The sequence below is a fragment of the Bolinopsis microptera genome, chromosome 2 (assembly GCF_026151205.1).
Source record: "Bolinopsis microptera isolate Bmic1 chromosome 2, MBARI_Bmic_1.0, whole genome shotgun sequence".
Taxonomy (NCBI): domain Eukaryota; kingdom Metazoa; phylum Ctenophora; class Tentaculata; order Lobata; family Bolinopsidae; genus Bolinopsis; species Bolinopsis microptera.
Genome location: NC_087073.1, coordinates 10892992 through 10910866, shown reverse-complemented (window position 1 = coordinate 10910866; position 17875 = coordinate 10892992). Strand labels below are relative to the sequence as shown.

At 41.0% G+C, this 17875-nt stretch overlaps 1 protein-coding gene and 1 long non-coding RNA gene across 2 annotated transcripts in view; both read left to right on the top strand.

Annotated features, from left to right (window-relative positions):
* Positions 1-17875, top strand: part of LOC134826503 (ubiquitin-conjugating enzyme E2 G1-like) — a 77302-nt gene that overhangs the window by 44288 nt on the left and 15139 nt on the right. The gene's annotated exons all lie outside the window — the stretch shown is intronic.
* On the top strand, positions 919-6525 carry LOC134826662 (uncharacterized). Its single transcript, XR_010161731.1, has 4 exons — positions 919-1047; positions 1194-1329; positions 5030-5899; positions 6073-6525. It is a non-coding gene; the product is annotated as an uncharacterized LOC134826662 (long non-coding RNA).

Genomic DNA, 17875 nt, shown 5'->3' with positions numbered 1-17875 from the left:
ACCTAAATTTTGACAAATGGCTAAGCTCTTGACAAAAATTATAACCTGTAAAAGTCATAAAAATGATAACTTCACATAATCGGGTGGAAATCATGCTTTTTAAAATTTTTCACGAAAGTTTTTAACAGCATATTGTTTATCACATTTTTTTACACAAGATTTGAATCATGTTGTAATTTTGTTTTCCAATATTTTGATCAAAAATAATTTTTATTTGGATTTCAAAGTACGCACTACGCCGCGCAGTTAGAAATCGTAATTGTTCTGAACAAGTGAGATTTGAGATTTAATCATTATTTTCACAAGTGAGTCGATATATTGCAATCCCATCTCTTTTCGTTGCTGCTCACAGCATAGAGCTTCAATGCTCAAACCGTATATCTAGTTGATAGTAAAGTAGTATAGAAGTAGTAAAGTAGTATAGAAGCTGTTTCGTTGCACATTGAAATACAGATATTACTAAATGATCTTGAGAGGTTATTTAATGTAATCGATTTAGTGTTACTGCCTTTAAGCTGTGATGTGCTGGAGACTACTAAAACTAGTTCTAGTATAGAAAAGCACAGCGGATTTTGCTATCATGTTACACTTTTGTAGATCAGGATCGAATTTGAACGTATTACTCCTAAACAGATTATTTCAATCCTGCATTATATGGAAATATCGATAACCCATTCGAGCCTTTTTTTAAATGTGTTTATGTTTTTGAAAAAGTATATTATTGTGATACTTCCATGTATTAAATCGTTTAAATGGTATGGTAAAGAACAGTACACAGATACTTATTCTTTGATGCCCCGAAACACATTCCTAGCTCTAGATCTGCCTTACATTTCAATAATGGCTCTTTCATCACATTTGCTTGATAACTGCTGATTTGTAATGCTTAAAATTGATCCCACTCAGTTTGACTATCTTAGGTTAGCTGTAATATCGAACTCTACAGTAGCTTCCTCTCTCATGTCGGAGATCTCAGGAGACGACTGGGTATTTTGTGTCAAGAAGAGGTTAACCTCCCACTTAACAAGATAAACATCAAATTCATAGGTTTGTCTCTATTTTGATGGTTACTGATACAGCAGTTCATGTGTTTAAAATGTATGGGTTAAATTCTAATTAAATTCGGTAATAAATATTACTGCAAATTTTGTTAACGGTAAAACCATTGTGTATAAGACAGTCAATTATCTCAGGAGTGCCAAAAAGGTACCGTTTAATCGAGAGGACTTCACTGATGACAGAGATGTGGAAAAGACTACGTCCTTCTCTGGAAAACTACAAGGATAAAATACCCACCTTCTTCGGGAAAAAGTCCATCATATGCGAAAGGTAAATCGTTTATTTTTGAAAACCCGATCACGATCAAAGCATATACAATTTGGGCATGTCCCAGCCAAGTTAAGCCGAAAATCTGGCTTTGAAATCTTTAATTTGAAAACACCCAAAAATGTAGTTAATATACCCCTCCACCATACCAGATCGATTTTAAGTCAGCCAAGGCATAATTACTGCCCAAAAAGCCTGTTCCAAATTTGTCTCAATTCTGTTCCAGAATCCCAACTTCTCTGAAACCAAAATGGAACATTGCCCACAAAGCCTTTTCTGAGGATGCTAGGGCCACCAAACTTTTCAAGGACACTCCTGGTATCGATACCAATCGATTCTGATCGCCTTCAACTCAGTTTAGGCGATTTTAGGGTAAAGTTCATTTTTGTTCATTTCATGAACCAGGGGATCATTTTGCACTAAAAAGGTTTTTTTAAAGTTGAACAAAAAATGTCACAATTTGATGTGTGAAAATAGTGCTTTCGATGTGAAACTGGATGATTCTTGACGCACCCTATCCCTTCGGTGGAGTATTAAATTTCAAAGAAAAAAACTTCTGAGTTGCTGAACATGTTAGTAAACAATATGCCCCTCTACCATACCATATCGATTCCATGCCAGTCCAGGCATAATAACCGCTAAAAAGCATGTTTCTAAATTTGTGTCAATTGTTTCCACCATCTCAACTACTCTGAAACCAAAATAGAAACATTGCCCCAGAGCCCTTTTTGAACATGCTAGGCACACCAAACTTCTCAGGGACACTCCTGGTATCAATACCGACCGATTCCAATTGGTTTTAGCCCAATTCAGGCGATTTTAGGATAATGTTCATTTTGTGTTCATTTCATTCATTCCATGAACCAGGGGAGTATTTTGCAAGTCTAAGTGGCTGGAAATGTTAGTACATGTGTCCTTCTACCATACCAGATAGATTCCAAGTGGACACGTTCAAAAAAAGGTGGCACTAGAGATTGATTTTTTTTAAATGAGTTTTAAAAATGGTCATTGCTCTTTGTTGGTTGATATATCTATCTATACCTTTAGAAATTCGATTAAATTTCATGATCCTGAAATCACGGAGTCTGTAGTGCTTATATCACAGGAGTTATCGTTATTTGTGTGCCAATGATTCAAAAATCACACAATTAGAAATGCAAGATGAATCAACACTAGATAATCTGAAAAGTACTATTCACAAAGACGCCAAAATTGATATGGTGACTATAATGCATGTAAGGAATAAAATGTCTTATCTGAAATTGTTATTGGTGCCAAAATGATTCAAAAATCACAACTTAAACATTGGAAATGAGCCTATTTTGAGCAGTGATTATTGAATCATCTTACGTTTTTATTGGCTTTCTATCATTTGTTAGGGTACAAAATAGTATTAAATAGTATTAAAACCAGTTAATATGATTCAAAAATCACATTTTCGTTATTGGTGCGCTATTAAGTCTCACTATAGTAAGCCTTAAATTAAGTGCACAATATGACAACATATATCCATTCTATGGTTCTTATTATGTGATTTTTGAATCCATGTCTAAGCTTATACCATATTGAAGGCCTTTGAGCGATAATTTTTGATCTGGGTGGTTAAATGATTCAAAAATCACACAAATCTGGCTACCAACTATGTAATTTTCTTTAAAGTATGACAATTGAATCATATGTAATGTTCAAGTTGTAATGACATTTTGAAAAGAAAGGTAATGAATCGATAATCACATTTCAAAAATTCAATTAAGTATTATACGTAACTGATTGATTCATTTGTCACAGTATGGAGACAAAATTATCATGGCTTGAGTAGTAAAAGTACTTGCCTAGTTTAATCAGTTTAAAATCAGTGTTTTGTGATTATTGATTCCACTATTACTCTAATAACGAACTTCTCCATGACCATAAACAAGTGCAGTGTCACAACAAATTATTGCAGATTTACTATGAATACCAACCTGATATAGAGCCAAAAAGTGATGTTGTTGTTGTGAAACCAGTATTTCTGGTACCCATAGGGGATTTGAAATCAACTTATAAATCAAATGTCATTCCTCAAAGTATCATAATCAAACCCCGGGCGAGTCCAAAATTAGAAACCTGAGTATTGATTCATATGAAATATGAATATCTCTTAAACGATAAAATTTCCTGAACCAGATCTGACTCGCTATGTCTGTTCAGACATGTTTGTCTGCCAGATCGTGGTACCTGAGTCCCTTCATTGCCGTGCATTGAAATCACACAATAACACACAAAGCTAGAATCACGGCAAATCGACATTCATCGCTTTTTCATCGGAGTACTAATGGACAGTGTTCAAATGGACAGTGTACATTCCCCTGATACAGCATAATTTCAATACATGCTCATTTATGTGATTTTTGACTCATTATGGCACTTTTAACCATCTAAATTCTCTAAATATTAGTTAGCATGATATAATTGACATTGATAGAGTTCATTGTTACAATCATTCCGTTGATATTCATATCACATTCATCATTCTAAAATACTTAGTCAGAATTAACCCTGTATGTGATAATTGCATCGTAACTCCACATTTAACCGGTGATTCTTTGCACTTTTAACACTCAGCTATCTCAAAAAGGTTCAATAATCACATTGAGAAGCAGGACACACTCACAGAATGTAAATTCATGATTAGAGGTGCAAGAAATGAATATTTTGTGATTTCTGGCTCATATCTGCACAATTAACAGATATAAAGAGATGAATGACTTTATTATGTGACATTTGAATCTTTTTGGACCACATTAAAATTTGGTTAACTTTCATAGCATACTCCTTGAGATACAAGTATTTTAAAATGCTTCACACAATTTTGGCAGTGAAAAATCAATCTCTAGTGCCACCTTTTTATGAACATGTCCAAGTCAGTACAAGCATAAATACGGCTGTAAAAGCATGTTTCCAAAATTGTATCAAATGTTTCCACCATCTCAACTACTATTTTCATTTTTGTTCATTTTCCATACATTCCATGAACCTGGGTAATGTTATTTGAGTTTTGATGGCTCTTAGGCCTAGTTTTTACCTACATCCATCTTAGAAAACCGAATTGAGGCTTCCCAGCACTTAAATACAGCCAATACTTCGATGTGCCCATGTTCCAAAAATCTGGATTCTCAGGAGGATTATTGTGTCAAAATTGGGACATTTTGGAACATTGGTAACATCGGTTCTAGACATGTAATGATTCTCAAACTTGGTTTGAGTGGTCCTAGGACTAATATAAACACTTTCCGACCCATTTTAAACCATTCTGAGCACTATGAGAAGAATGTTCATTTTCGTTCATTTCTGGTCATTCCATGGGTAGTTTTATACGACTTTTTATGGTTCCTAGGCCTAGCTTACGGCTATATCCATCTTAGAAATCCGAACTGAGCCTTCCCAGCACTCAAATACGGCCAATACTGTGATGTGCCCATGTTCCAAATTTATGAATTCATCTACTGCATCTTCTGATGGCGGCCGCTGGCGCGAATTCGATTTTCGGTAAAAACCACATCAGTTTTCAAATTTGAGATATTTTTAGCGCGCGGCGCGCGCACTGCGTGTTAAATTTTAAATTTACGCCAGCTAGCAGGTGTCAGATTTACTGGTTATAATTGTGGGAAGTCCATCTATGTTTATTATTAATAATTTTTGGTTGACTATTTATTTTCCCCAGGAAACTTACTCACGTGCGAAAGACGAACTCTAAGAATTGGAGAATAACGGCAGTAGACAGCAGCTAACTTCCCCTGTACTCAACGACATTGAACAATAGACATGAAATGACTCGCTGACCCCCTACAAAGTACTTGTGCTCGGAGGCAGAATTTGGCATCGTTTGGGTCGAGAGATTTCCAAGGGTAATGATACAGTTAAACTGTATAAAAATACCTCTCTAAAACAACCTTCTCCTGGTCGGCCATGTCCCTCATCCTGCACTTGACCCCTGCAGAGGTCACAAGAACATCGGAGCACAAATGAGCGAGAAACGGGGAAGCCTTAGCTTCCGGGTCAAGGACTGCATCACTAGCACCTACCTATTGAACCTATTGATAGGTTTAAAAGTAGGCATCTTCACGCAATCTGCGGACCACCTCCTAGCAGCGAAATACGGATATACCCTCCCTATTACATGCGTTCAACCGGCACCCGAACCACACGCTGTTTCTTGGACACAACTTCCCACTTAAATCAGTGTCCTGTCGCATCAACTGGCATCGGCAAGTGGCGACACTGTGTAGACTCAACCCTGAGCTTGATCAGAATCTTCAGTCACAAACCTGACACCGTTTCGGGGCTTGCAATACGGTTTTCTGTCAGGCTCCCAGCAGTTTCTTTTGGACCACCATCTCATCTGACAATCACCCGAGGATACCTGCCAGAGCTCGCAATTTACGACGAGTTAGCTTATGGCACCTCTGGCTGTTAAGTGAAGTCATAAAGCTCAAACAGCTCTCATCTCCCATTCTCTCTTCCTAGACAGCAGACCTGGGAGAAACTCCTTCTAGCCGGACGTCACGCGTGATGTACGAGAAACTACGGACAGGTGTGTACCTATACTTTTTAAAATTACACATTTCGTCTGGATTGTGATTCACTGCAAAACAAGTCGCAGGTTCCAATTGTAGAACTATAAAATTTTAATAATTCATGGTTGATTATACGGCCTAAGCGGTATACAAATAAAGCGTTATTATTATTATTGCCTCTAATCCTCAGGGTACTCCTACTTGCGTGCGAAAGACAAAGGCAGCAAGAATCGAAGAACAGAACCCCGACCACACTGCTTGTGAGAAATGAGCAGCTCTTGATCTAGGACAAAAAACTTTCTTCTGTTTAATATCTAAAACGTGTTACGTGTGATATTACACCAACTTTTGATTAATAATACGAAACTTTATACCTTATAAAGTATGATATTTAAACACGAAAATTTACATTCTGAAATTGGTATAGTGTTCCTTTAACTGTTCCTTCAACTTTCATCGTAGCTTTTTTCAAAATATTCTTCAGTGCCATCAACAAACAGATTTTTTCATTTGACTGAACTGTGCCATATTTGATATTGCCTCTGTATTTTATAGGGAAAATTTTTTAAATCTTGCAAGTTGATGTAATTAAGTTTTAAGTTAACGTATTATAGATATGTTAACACTAGTTTATGTTTCAGTATTTAAATTGTTTCCATTTATAGTTTAACCGCTCCCTGTTGTAGAGTTATCAGATCTTTACTTAGGATAAACAATATAATATGAAGTTCGATAATAATATTAATAAACATTAATTGTATTCACTGTTTTCTAGTCATCAAACTTCAGATCAGGAGGTGACCGGGACATGATTTTAGGCCTGACCGGGACCGGGACCGGGATACAAAATGTGACTTGACCGGGACCGGGACTGAGATTATCAATTTACCGTGACCGGGACCGGGACCAATAATTTCTGGGATTTCTATCTTACCGGGACCAGGACCGGGACCAACAATACAATTTTTTCGGGATGACCGGGATGACCGGGACCAAAACTGGTATTCTCATATTGAAAGCTGCAACTTTCATTTACATTATAATTGAACAATTTGAATAAGTAATAACTAGAATATTAAATTAGAAAAAACTAGAAAAAACCCGTCAATATGGGGCATGGGCCTAATGTACTACACCAATAATGTTCATGTACTGATTACTCAAGTTCACCCTCATTCCTCAGTCAATGATCCCTCATTATTCAACAGTTTCATTCTCCAATTGACAATTGGGCGTAGCCCGAGTTGAAAACTTGATGTTAGTTTGCACTTATGAGTTATGTAACGATATTAGTTACCTAAACTTGTTTAGCAATTTTAAACATTGTTTTATTTGGCTCAGAGGTTGTTTTAAGATGAAATTCACAATGAATGAAAGTAAAAACTTAAAATCACAGTGAATGAAATTATGTAAAAGATCCCGGTCAAAATCCCGGCAAATTTGAGTGATTGACCGGGACCGGGACCAAGAATCCTGAATTGACCGGGATCATAAATCAGCATTTGACCGCGACCGGGATGAAAAATGTGACCTGACCCGGTTGACCGGGACCGGGATAACTCAAAATTGCCAATCCCGGTCACCTCCTGCTTCAGATCGGGGTAATATATTTATAATGTACAAAATGATACGCTCTCGAATGCACGCTTCCTTTTCCTCACCTTCGCATCTTTGATCTTGTTAAGTAAAACACATAGTAAGGTTCCCCAGAAATGTCCTGTAAACTTGACTTTTTATTTAGGCCGGTAAAAACCCACAACTGACTGAGGTTTCGAAATACAGCCAAGAACTCAGATATGACACAATCAATTTTTTACCTGAGGACCCCAGGCTATTATGTTCATAAATAACGAATATAGATTTGGCGGAATGACAGGCTGAGCGCGGCCCAGTAATCAATTTTATGTGTATGAAACAAATTTTCAACTGTCTGGCGGCGATCAGCATGTCATACTGACTAAACTCTAATCGGTTTATGAAAATTACATCCCGGTTAATGAAAAGCGTAGCCTGGAGTTCCCGCTCCCAGGTAAAATACATACATAAATGAGGACCGCCAAGCAAGGAATGAAGAACGAAATTAAATATTATCTAATCGATTACAAATCTTGCAGATTCCTGAAATTAAATGTAAAATGCAGCTAAACTCGTGCATCTAATAATAATATGACAATATGATAGAATTGTAATAATGCTACATGCTACGCGCGCTAAAACGATGAATCTAATCTAAATCTAGTAACCATATCAACGCGCAGTAACCATAGTAACGCGCTCGATTCAATTCCAGTATATTGCGACGAGTGTTTACATCACTAAATTAGCTGTAACTTTGTGTGATTATGGACGATCGTGCTAAATTTAAGGCGCTGTGGCTAAAATCGTCCACTGAACCAACAGGTAAAATTTCAGAGAGATCGTCCCCAGCGCTCATTTTCACCTCGCGAATGATCAGCTCGCAGTGGGCAGCACTTCTCCCTCCTTTTTACCGCCGTGAGGCGTGCGCGCGCTACTGCAAGCGCAAGGGCTCTGGATAGAGCAAATACAGGGGAGCCGCGCACTCGTGCGTGTGACAAAGCTTATTTTCTTGATTCAAAGTGTGCTTATTAGCTCAGTGTGTGCTGTTGGAGGCCTCGCCGCTTCGCGCAAACTATCATTTTAATTTTACTAGATCGTTGCAGAGCAACGATCTGGAAGGGTTGACATCATCAATCAATGTGTGCTCGTATTTACCTGGGGACCCCAGGCTATTGTGTTCATAAACATATAAATGACGGAATGACAGGCTGAGCGCCACCCAGTAATGCTCGTAAATAATATAATTTATAATACTGCTTCTCGGATCACGTAGTCATAATCCACAGGGGGAGCTGAAACATTGCCATTTGTAGTCAAACGCCGCCAGCAGTTGCTTTCGTCCAATGAAATCGCTGCATTATGAAAACCAAGCTTCGCATACCAATATATGTAATATATATATAATTCAATTATGCATAATGGCAGGCAAAATGCAGCGTGACAAGAATACCTGGGCAAACTTTCTGAACTCAGGCAGCTTGAACGACTAAATTTGATAAAGTAAAATTTCTTGTCTGAATGAACTATTAGAACCTCAAGAAGCTGATCCTCATGTCTCCGCTACTAAAATGTTTAATGAGCCCAATCACTCATCACTTAACAGTTTAATCTTCAAAGTGAGTTGTACAATCTAGGTTGTTTTAAGTAGCTGTTGATAGTGTAAAACAGGAGTGACCTGATCGTTTTCATAACTTCGATTAACAATTTGTACCATAATCAATAATAAAACTAGCACTGCCATGCATGGGGTTCAAAAAGGGTCATTGTAAGCCTCCAGCGTAATGGTGGGGGGGGGTGTCACGTCTCATAGAATCCAAAAAGGACTGGACAGGACAGGACAGGACATAGGCGGACATAGGCGGACATAGGCGGACATAGGCGGACATAGACGGACATAGACGGACTTTGGCGGACATAGACGGACATATACGGACTTTGGCGGACATTAGCGGACATTAATGGACACCTAAAATTAAATTGCTAAATAAAATGTTCAATTTTTGCTGTTATATGGGGAATCATGTTTTTTGTCCGACAAAAATGGACAAAAACGGACAAAAATGGGAATAACATTTAGATGCTTCCTCCTCCTACTCTTCCTCCTCCTCCTCCTGAGTCTTCCTGATCTTCCTCAGTCTTCTTCCTCCTCCCCTCCTCAGTCCTCCTCCTACTCCTCCTCCTCGTCCTCAGTCCTCCTCATCAGTCATCAACAGTCCTCCTCCTCCCCAGTCCTCCTCCTCCTCCTCCTCCTGAGTCCTCCTCCTGGGTCCTCCTCCTCCTCTTCATCATCCTCCTCTTCCTCCTCAGTCCTCAGTTCTCCTCAGTCATCCTCCTCATCCTTCTCCTCAGTCCTCCATCCTCCTCCTCAGTCCTCCCCCAGTCCCCCTCCTCCTTCTCCTATTTAGTCCTCCTCCTCCTTCTCAGTCCTCCTCAGTCCTCCTCCTCCTCCTCCTGAGTCCTCCTCCTCCTCCTCCTCCTCCTCCTCCTCCTCCTCCTCCTCCTCCTCCTCCTCCTCCTCCTCCTCCTCCTCCTCCTCCTCCTCCTCCTCCTCCTCCTCCTCCTCCTCCTCCTCCTCCTCCTCCTCCTCCTCCTCCTCCTCCTCCTCCTCCTCCTCCTCCTCCTCCTCCTCCTCCTCCTCCTCCTCCTCCTCCTCCTCCTCCTCCTCCTCCTCCTCCTCCTCCTCCTCCTCCTCCTCCTCCTCCTCCTCCTCCTCCTCCTCCTCCTCCTCCTCCTCCTCCTCCTCCTCCTCCTCCTCCTCCTCCTCCTCCTGAGTCCCCCTCCTCCTGAGTCCTCCTCCTCCTCCTCCTCCTCCTCCTCCTCCTCCTCCCTCTCAGCCATCCTCCTCAGTCCTCCTCAATCCTCCTCCTCAGTCCTCCTCCTCAGTCCTCCTCCTCCTCTTCATCCTCCTCCTCTTCCTCCTCCTCTTCATCCTCCTCCTCTTCCTCCTCAGTCCTCAGTCCTCCTCCTCAGTCCTCCTCCTCATCCTCTCTCAATAATAAAACTAGCACTGCCATGCATGGGGTTCAAAAAGGGTCATTGTAAGCCTCCAGCGTAATGGTGGGGGGGGGGTGTCACGTCTCATAGAATCCAAAAAGGACTGGACAGGACAGGACAGGACATAGGCGGACATAGGCGGACATAGGCGGACATAGGCGGACATAGACGGACATAGACGGACTTTGGCGGACATAGACGGACATATACGGACTTTGGCGGACATTAGCGGACATTAATGGACACCTAAAATTAAATTGCTAAATAAAATGTTCAATTTTTGCTGTTATATGGGGAATCATGTTTTTTGTCCGACAAAAATGGACAAAAACGGACAAAAATGGGAATAACATTTAGATGCTTCCTCCTCCTACTCTTCCTCCTCCTCCTCCTGAGTCTTCCTGATCTTCCTCAGTCTTCTTCCTCCTCCCCTCCTCAGTCCTCCTCCTACTCCTCCTCCTCGTCCTCAGTCCTCCTCATCAGTCATCAACAGTCCTCCTCCTCCCCAGTCCTCCTCCTCCTCCTCCTCCTGAGTCCTCCTCCTGGGTCCTCCTCCTCCTCTTCATCATCCTCCTCTTCCTCCTCAGTCCTCAGTTCTCCTCAGTCATCCTCCTCATCCTTCTCCTCAGTCCTCCATCCTCCTCCTCAGTCCTCCCCCAGTCCCCCTCCTCCTTCTCCTATTTAGTCCTCCTCCTCCTTCTCAGTCCTCCTCAGTCCTCCTCCTCCTCCTCCTGAGTCCTCCTCCTCCTCCTCCTCCTCCTCCTCCTCCTCCTCCTCCTCCTCCTCCTCCTCCTCCTCCTCCTCCTCCTCCTCCTCCTCCTCCTCCTCCTCCTCCTCCTCCTCCTCCTCCTCCTCCTCCTCCTCCTCCTCCTCCTCCTCCTCCTCCTCCTCCTCCTCCTCCTCCTCCTCCTCCTCCTCCTCCTCCTCCTCCTCCTCCTCCTCCTCCTCCTCCTCCTCCTCCTCCTCCTCCTCCTCCTCCTCCTCCTCCTGAGTCCTCCTCCTCCTCCTCCTCCTCCTCCTCCTCCTCCTCCTCCTCCTCCTCCTCTTCCTCCTCCTCCTCCTCCTCCTCCTCCTCCTGAGTCCTCCTCCTCCTGAGTCCTCCTCCTCCTCCTCCTCCTCCTCCTCCTCCTCCTCCCTCTCAGCCATCCTCCTCAGTCCTCCTCAGTCCTCCTCCTCAGTCCTCCTCCTCAGTCCTCCTCCTCCTCTTCATCCTCCTCCTCTTCCTCCTCCTCTTCATCCTCCTCCTCTTCCTCCTCAGTCCTCAGTCCTCCTCCTCAGTCCTCCTCCTCATCCTTCTCATCAGTCCTCCTCCTCCTCAGTCCTCTACCAGTCCTCCTCCTCCTTCTCCTCCTCCTATTCAGTCCTCCTCCTCCTCCTCTTCAGTTCTTCTCAGTCCTCCTTCTCATTTCTCTTAAGTCCTCCTCCTGGGTCCTCCTCCTGAGTCTTCCTGATCCTCCCCAGTCCTCTTTCTCCTCCCCTCCTCAGTCCTCCTCCTACTCCTCCTCCTCGTCCTCAGTCCTCCTCATCAGTCCTCAACAGTCCTCCTCCTCCCCAGTCCTCCTCCTCCTCCTGGGGCCTTTTCCTGGGTCCTCCTCCTCCTGGGTCCTCCTCCTCCTCATTCTCCTCTTCAGTCCTTCTCCTCATCCTCCTCAGTCCTCTTCCTCCTCTTCCTCCTCCTCCCTCTCAGTCATCCTCCTCAGCCATCCTCCTCAGCCATCCTCCTCAGTACTCCTCAGTCCTCCTCCTTCTCAGTCCTCCTCAGTCCTCCTCCTCAGTCCTCCTCCTCCTCAGTCATCCTCCTCAGTTCTCCTCCTCCTCCTCCTAGGTCCTCCTCCTGGGTCCTCCTCCTCCTGGGTCCTCCTCCTGATTCTTCCTGATCCTCCTTCTCCCTCTCGGTCATCCTCCTCAGTCATCCTCCTCAGTCATCCTCCTCAGCCATCCTCCTCAGCCATCCTCCTCAGCCATCCTCTTCAGCCATCCTCCTCAGTACTCTTCAGTCCTCCTCCTTCTCAGTCCTCCTGAGTCCTCCTCCTGAGTCCTCCTCCTCCTGAGTCATCCTCCTGAGTCCTCCTCCTCCTCCTGGGTCCTCCTCCTGGGTCCTCCTCCTTCTCCTCCTCCTGGGTCTTCCTGATCCTCCCGGCCCAGTCCTCTTCCTCCTCCCCTCCTCAGTCCTCCTTCTACTAGCCTCCTTCTCGTCCTCAGTCCTCCTCATCAGTTAAAGCTATTAATAGCTTTAGTGTGATTAATAAGTCGTTAGTAGGGGGTGCACAATAAAAATGAACTTGCTCGGATTTTCAAAATTTTTGTACCATTGTTTTCTAGAGACTGTACAAATTTTCACAGTACTAAATTTGTCATACCTTTTTGGAATGATCAGTGAGTTTCGCCTAGGTACCATATTTGATGGTGCGCGGCTTTAGCCAGCAAAATTAGGTGTAAAAGTCGCGTAATTTGACCAAATTCGTTGATTTTTGTCGTATTATTTTGTTAAATCTTCGGTTTATGAACGTACATGAATCGTGCTGAAAAATTTGTCAGAACCTTCCAATCATATTAGCCTACCGAACTTAATTGACGATGTCAATTCATGGCAGCTCGGCGCGGCACAGTAGCGCATCTCGCCGATCTCGCTGTGAGAATCCTTATTGAGTGCGCGGCGCGGCACAGTAACGCATCGCGCTACAACTACCGAACCTAAATTAGTTGGGAGGGATTGGTCTTGATTAAGAGGTCTAAAAATGACAAAATATGTATAAATTCGTTGATAACTCAAATTCTGGCCATCGAAATTGCTCAAATGTCAAACTAATTTAAGTTCAGTAGAACAATGAACATAAGTGTTTACGTAAGCTGACCAAATTTCGACAAAATTGTTATATGAAAAGTATCATAACTTTTTGATTGTTTTCAAAATAATAGGCTTGCCAAAATACGAGCTAAAATTAAAATACCATTCAATGGTCAGCGCGCGCGTCTTACGGTCGATGTCGCACGGCCTATCGTTAGCTTTGTACAAAATTATAATACATAGAACATAGAAGTTGCCACAAATTCTCAAAATGTTTGTCCGCTAAAGTCCACCAATGTCCGGTAATGTCCACCAATGTCCATTTTTGTCCACCAATGTCCGTCTTGTCATACGTTGTATGACCCGCCGCGCGGCTTCCCTAGGCGTCACGCAGTACGCGTAGACACATGGCTATGTGTACTTCACATAGTATAGCCATGTGTATACGCGTACTGCGTGACGCGCTTGTTTCACAATTAGAATATATATTCGGCGGTCGCGTGATACTGCAAGCGAGAGGGCTCTGGTTAGAGCAAGCATCACGCTACAACTTCGATCTTGTCTTCGATACAGTTAAATTGCTTACCCTCTTATTGCTTATATTATATATATAGTTCCATGGGCAAATTTTCACTTAAATATTTGAGATAGGGAATATATTCAATATTGATTTTTTTGAAAGGTTGTTTTTATATAGGGTCATTGTAACAATTATTTGATTCACGATGTCAATCCTTCGCATCTCGCCGATCTGCGGTTGCCGATCTGTGGTTGCGAGAAGAATTATTTGATGCGCGGCGCGACCCAGTAGTGCATCGCGCTACAAAACAATTATGTGTATATTGTCTAAATAATTTTATATTTAATTTTCACTTAAATTTTTCACTCGAATAAAATTGTTCGAATTTTTAGCACCCTCTTTTTGATTCACTCAAATATTTTAGCTGAACAACTTTTGATCGATTGTGCTCACTTAAATTTTTCTCACTAAAATATTATAGTCGGTGTGATCGTAATCAATATTATAATTGCATTTTGTTGTCCCGCAACCACGTTTCTGTTTGTGTTTGTGTATCCTAATCTAAACTCAAGTGGCTGCAGTCCTGAACCTGCCCAACACCACCAATACACGTATCGATTACTGTGTGCAAATTATTTGCCCATCAAACAGGTCACCCATGTCAGTAATAAAGAGAAACATAACAATTATCTTTGGTTCCATCCTTATGTGGCAAAGAAGCGTTTTATAAATTTTTATTCCACTGGAAAGTTTTTAAAATAGGATAATGTTTTTGATAAAATTGTTTTTTAAATGTTGTATTTGATGAAGTGAAACAAATTTTTTTTAGTGAAACAAATTTAAAATTTTATCCTTTATTTTACAATCATAATATAATAATATTTATGAGCCTCCGTTTTGAAAGTTTTAAATTTTAATACATTCACATTTCTATTTAAAATTCAATTTTATGTACAAGTCAATAACTGGCCGCCAAAGCCGCGCATTCTTGAAAACAGGATTAACTTGGTTATAGTTATACGACTATGTAAATTTAAAACTATCCGTGGTTTTTTCTTTAAAATAAATAAGTTATAATTTTACTTGATTCACGATGTCAATCCTTCGCATCTCGCCGATCTGTGGTTGCGAGAAGCATTATTGGATGCGCGCGCGCGACCCAGTAGTGCATCGCGCTACAATAATTTTACCTAAGTCCAAAGCCAGCTTTGAAAAATTTACTATTAAATCATAATATATCGTCAACTTTAAATATTTACAATGCAACAATTCATTAATCTGTAAACACGCGTACTCCAGCCCCTAAACGCATAAATTGTTATGCGGCGCGGCTCAAGCCGCGCACGCACGTATTATTTTATTGTTTATACTGTTTGCTTTCTGATAAATATCGTGTCAATGTGTACGTCTAAATTGTAAACGTTCATCTTTTGTGTAAAGTGAATCCAATTGGGACTAGTGACAAGGATAAGGACCCAAGTGCCTGTACGGCTTTTTCGGACCCCTGTGGACCACTACTCTTGAAATCACTCTACAACAATGAACATCTATATCTACTACGTCATTTGGCAATTATTGTCATTAATCTAACTTTCTAATTAATTGCCGAGGGGGGAGAGTAAACGCTTCACATTAAAATTCAATATACAAAATTCAAAACCATCAATACGGTATTAAATATTATGGACAAATCTATAGATCTATTTCGTAGTCATATATTCACATGATTTGCTTTATATTATCTTAATACTGTAATGAAGTACAGTAGGATTTGTGTTTCGAGAAAGAAAGGTTGCGGTCAAATTATTAACAAAAGTAAACAAAAGTCCATCAGGGACTCCGTGGAGTCGAAAAAGGTACACGGCCGCTGTCTGGTGCTGCTAGGCATTTATTGATCAAGATGTTTTATTGTATTGATTTATAATGATTCTATTGTTCGTGACTAATCAAGTTCTAAGTGGAGGTATAAAGTGCTGCTTAAGATACTTCGTCATCTCATGTCCAGTATAATGATTAAGATAGTATACAATGCAGTTTTAGTAGTTGACCCATACAGTTAAGTCCGTCATAACTCACAATCGTTAAGTCGTCGGTCAATTGTCAAAGTCGTTGTGTGTTTATTCGTTGAGATAGCAGTAAGATAAGATGTTACGCGCGCGCGTTTAATCCCGTCGACGTGAGATGTGACAATGAAAACGCCATAGAATTATTATTTTCGCGCGTTACGTAGAGTTTACCAGTGTGTAATACTAGTTAACAATGGGTGTACACTGAGCGCCACAATGCCATTAGAGACACTGCAGCTTTCTTCCTTCAAGAAGCAAAGTGTAAGGATGTAAGGATAGAACCTGCACTCCTACCTGTCCAACCAACTTCATTCTCCAGGAAGACCAACACCCAGGATGAAGCCCGTCTGGACGTAGCAGCTGTTGGACTGTATGCACCATTCGAAAGAACATTCTTTGACATCAGGGTCACTCATCCTAATTGCGACTCCAATACATTTAAGCCACTAGATAAAATCTACAGTGCCCATGAGAAAGAGAAGAAAGATCTATATGAGGAGAGAGTACTTCAGTCAGAGAAAGGGTCCTTTGTCCCACTAGTTTTTACAACATCTGGAGGTATGGGCCCACTCTGCACTGTGTTTGTAGATCGTATTTCTGAAAGGATAGCTGACCACAATAAAGAAGCTAAGAGCCAGGTCAAAAATCACATCAGAACACGATTCAGGTTTGATCTGCTACGAAGCACACTCATAGCACTCAGGGGAATCAGAGGAAGACAAAAAGCCCAGCACCTTGGACTGGATGACGTATCCTTCAATCTCATTCCTCAGAAGACGAGCTTTGAGGTCTCTTAAGTTTGTTAATGTAAATTTTATAGACAATTTATTGTAGCTATTAAAGGGGATGTACGGATAAAGTACCAAACCTTATTGTGTATATTTGGTTGCAATTCCGGTAAATGATGAAACATGTCTCTTCTGAGAGTGATACCGTGAGTTGCTTCCTTCTCTTATTATCAAAAAAAAAAAAAAAAAAAAAAAAAAAACACTGAGTGTAAGTGTGAGTTTCATATACAAGCCGTTGAATATTTCCAATTTTGAGTGTATCGTGAGCATGTTTTACAGTGCGATTGCTCGGTACTAGTGTGTTTGTGGAGTGCAGTGGTTGTATGTATGAGAAAAGATATATGGTCATTTTAGTAACTCACATAAATCAATTAATGTTGGTGGGGAAATATTTATTATATATTTTTTCACATAGTGCGATGATATTTTGTAGACATGTGTGATGATGTGATGTCATAAATTTTACTTTACTTTACTTTACTTTATACAATTTTATTTCTCAAATAAAATTTGCTCACATTTTTTTCACTGTATTATTTGCCCATTACATAGAACTAAAGGGTAAGTATATTCGTGCAATTATCAAAAATACCTCATCTTTAGATTTGAGGCCTCATCCATCCATTTTTAAACAATTTGGGACTCCAAAAACCAAAACCCTGGAATCTTACCAAAAACTCGGATCTACTGCAGGTTTTTGTTTTCCCCAAAGTCCGCCATGATAATTATTTTGCTTATAGTTAAGGTGTTGAGTGCACAACATGCACATATACATTGTGAGACATGGACAAACCCTTGCCAATGTTGAACGGCTTATTGCAGGCCATCAAGATTTTCCTCTTACTGAGATGGGGGTAGATAACTCTGTCAGGACTGGACAGTTGTTGAATAGGACATCTTTTAACAAGGTAAAGCTTCTCATCATAATAATTTAACTTAAAATGAATCCTGCCTCTCAAACCAATAAGTTGTCCCAAATAACAGCAAGTGCTCACCACTGCTTCCTTTTGGAGTCAAAATCATTAATTGGTGAGTAAAAAAGGTATTTTGTACAGATGAGAAATTTTCACACTGCATAATAGTATACATTATTGTTGATGCAGTCCTTCAGCCAAAATTTCAGGAAAGTCAACATATAATTTTCTTGAAATTGTGAGGTTGTGGATCACAATACTAAAATTACATAAATTATACTTTTTAGATACACTGTAGTGACCTTGGTAGGACAAAAGACACTCTTCTTAACATCGGCTATACTA